The sequence below is a fragment of the Gossypium hirsutum genome, chromosome A13, assembly GCF_007990345.1.
Source record: "Gossypium hirsutum isolate 1008001.06 chromosome A13, Gossypium_hirsutum_v2.1, whole genome shotgun sequence".
Lineage (NCBI taxonomy): Eukaryota > Viridiplantae > Streptophyta > Magnoliopsida > Malvales > Malvaceae > Gossypium > Gossypium hirsutum.
In genome coordinates this window covers 79,864,594-79,867,894 of record NC_053436.1, presented here as the reverse complement: position 1 = coordinate 79,867,894, position 3,301 = coordinate 79,864,594, and the positions used below count along the sequence as shown (strand labels likewise).

Sequence of the window (3,301 nt, the reverse complement as noted above, 5' to 3'; positions counted from 1 at the left end):
CCCCACATAGTACACTGACTCGGGATCTGACAGATAATTCTCAAAAGAATGATCTTCTCCACAATACACACAGGAAAATAATTCAAACGGACTTGGTGGCTGAGCTGTGAAATTATTAGCACTATTAGCAGTAAACTATTTTAACATAGAGGAAATAGACGATACCTGAGCTGATAACAATGTAAGGGTGTCAACTTCATAAACTTCGGCTATACGTCTTTCTGAAGCTATTCGATTTGTTTGCCATTGATAGTTATTACTCGTGATCCTCTCAATGATCTCATTGGCCTCATTATAAGACTTAGACAAAATTGCACCATTCGTAGAAGTATCTACCATCAATCTTGTATGTACATTGAGACCATTATAGAATGTCTCCAACAGGATACAATGAGGAATCCCATGATGAGGACACTTACGAAGTAACTCCTTGAATCACTCCCAAACCTCATACAAAGACTCATCATCCAAATGTTGGAAAGTTGTGATCTCGTTCCTCAACTTAGTGTTTTTGCTAGGCGGGAAATACTTAGCCAAAAATCTCTCTACTTATTCTTTCAATTTAGATATGGAACTTGGTGGCAATGAATTGAGCTATGCTCGTGCTCGATCTCGTAATAAGTATGGAAACAACTTTAACCTTAGTGCATCTTCAGTCACACCAGCTATCTTGAATAAATGACTTACCTCCATAAACAATTGAAGGTGGAAATGTGGATCTTCCGTGGGCATACCACTGAATTGGCCCACCGTTTGGAGCATTTGAAACATCACTGGTTTCAATTCAAATTGGGTTGCCTCAATATCTGGCCTTATAATTCCTAGATTTAACTCACTGAAAAGTGGCACAGCATATTGTTTGAGGCATCAATCCCTATCATTGGCAATGAGGATGGGATTTCGTACACGATCAGCTTCATTACCTTGGTCTTGATTCTGATTTCCAAGGTCCATCTCGACTTGCCTTTGAGCTATTCATTCACGTCTTCTTTGTCTCAAAGTACGCTCAATTTCAGGGTCTATAGGGAGTAAATCGATAATCTGATCTATGCTTATAAATGCTTGAAAAGAAAATCAAAAAATTAATAAGAATAAGATAGTAATTTTAGAAATAAACCAAATTGGAAGTATATAATTTCAAAAAAAAAATGACCATGATAAAAATTAACAATCCCCGGCAACAGTGCCAAAAACTTGTAACGCGTAAGTTTGTCCAAGTGTATACAGTCGTTATCAAGTAATAAGTAAGTATCGCATTATCGTCTCTACAAAGATTGTATTTGTGTTAAATAACTTGATTTTAAAATTACCCTAAACAATTTGGTAAATAAAAACACAATATAGTTGAGAAATGATGATTAAAATATATTAAACTAAATGCAATGATCCCTAATGCAAATTATCCTAAGTATGCAGACTATATGAATGAAATAGATTTTAGCAAAATTAAACACAATTTGCAACAATTGTAATGTAAATAAACTAGGACAATTACTTTAATTAAACTCAATTTATTATCAACATGCTTAATAACATTCAAAAAACATTCCATGGCAACTCGATCTTTCATGAGTTTGGAAACCACATATGTAATATCCCGAATTAGGGCCTAATCGGAATAGTGGTTTTGTGACCACAAATCTGAGATAGAAATAATTATTTTATAATTGTTTTGAGGTTTATGATATGAATGCATAATTGTGTGAAGATTTCGTGAAGAAATTTTGGGCATAACGAGTTTAATTTAAAGTTAGGGACTAAATTGAATAAGTTGCAAAATTTGCATTCTAGAAGTTTTTAGTATGAAATTACTTTGAAATATTAATTAGGAGGTCTTAAATAGGAATTTTACCAATTTTAAGTTCATGGACAAAATTAGGACATGGAAGGAATTTTTGGAAAGTTTAGTAGTAAGGGTATTTTGGTCATTTAGTTATTAAAATGAATTTAAAACAAAATTAAAAGCCAATTTTTGTCCATCTTCTTCATTAGGCCGAAATTTCAAGGGTTATCCATAGCTAGGGTTTGTTTCAAGCTTCCAAGCTCCATAGTAAGTGATTCCAAGCCCCGTTTTTTATGATTTTTACGTTTTTGAGATCCCGGTAACTCGATAAAGCTTATGTTAGCAATAATTTAACCTAGGGTTTATATTTGGAAAAATACTCATAGGTGAAATTTGTGTATTTTGATGTTTTATGATAGAATATGAAGTTTTAAATTATGTTAGACAACTTGTACTACTCGATTTTAAGCAAAAACGAGTAAAAGGGCTTAATCGGTAAAAATACCTAATAGTCACAAGTACATGTTAGAGTGAGAATTTGATGTTGCCATAGAAGAGAAAAGTGATCAGCATGTTGTAAAACATAAGAATAAGGAATAAAGTTTAATCGCGAGCCTAGGGGCAAAAATGTAAATATGCAAAAGTTTAGGGGTAAAATTGTAATTTTGCCAAAATTTGAGTTAAGGATTAATTTGATAATGTGAGTATTAAATAAGCTAAATGTGTTATTTTAGATCAAGAAAGACGTGGAATCGACCTCAATCGAGGAAAAGAAAAGATTGTGGACTAGATTGCAAAATCCTTGTATTTTGGTACCAAGGTAAGTTCATGTGTAAATAAAGTAGCATAATTGTTATTTTTAAGTTATTGATGTTAATTATATGCTATGCTGAATTTAATTATGAAATGTATGCTTTGTGGTTAATTTCAAATAATATGTAAATTATGCGAGCTACTTGTTAAATATAATTGTTACCGAGTATTGATTTCGGCATTCTACGGAAGACGGCAAGGATAAGTGTTCAAGGAAAAAGCCCGTTTGAACCTTAGGAATAGATTAGGATACAAGTGACATGTCACTAGGATGGTTGAGCATCCGAACTCGTTGAGTTGAGTCCGAGTTCACTTATGGATGCGAATGTCCGAACTCGTTGAGTTGAGTCCGAGTTCGTGAGATGTAACTAGACATCCGAGCTCATTGAGTTGAGTCCGGGTTCACTTATGGATACGAACGCTCGAGCTCGTTGAGTTGAGTCCGAGTTCACTTATGGGCGGGTTACATGATTGCTTGATTTCATATATGGCACTTATGTGCAAGTTATCCATGTATCCGAATTATATTCCGATGTGTTCAACGGGTAAAGCTCTACTCAAATGGAGGAATATTTGAGATGTAAAGAGACGTATTGGTAAGTGATGTGAAATGGATATTTTGAACAGGTATGTATTTAACCCTCGGGTTGAGTATTGATACAACCACGATAAGGTAATAAGATGATGAAAAATGATTAGAAATGT

At 33.8% G+C, this 3,301-nt stretch overlaps 1 non-coding gene across 1 annotated transcript; it reads left to right on the top strand.

The window, feature by feature from the left end:
* The first annotated feature begins 397 nt into the window (after nucleotides 1-397).
* LOC121213087 (small nucleolar RNA R71) lies at nucleotides 398-504 on the top strand. The gene has a single exon (XR_005908456.1). It is a non-coding gene; the product is annotated as a small nucleolar RNA R71 (small nucleolar RNA).
* Nucleotides 505-3,301: the final 2,797 nt, after the last annotated feature.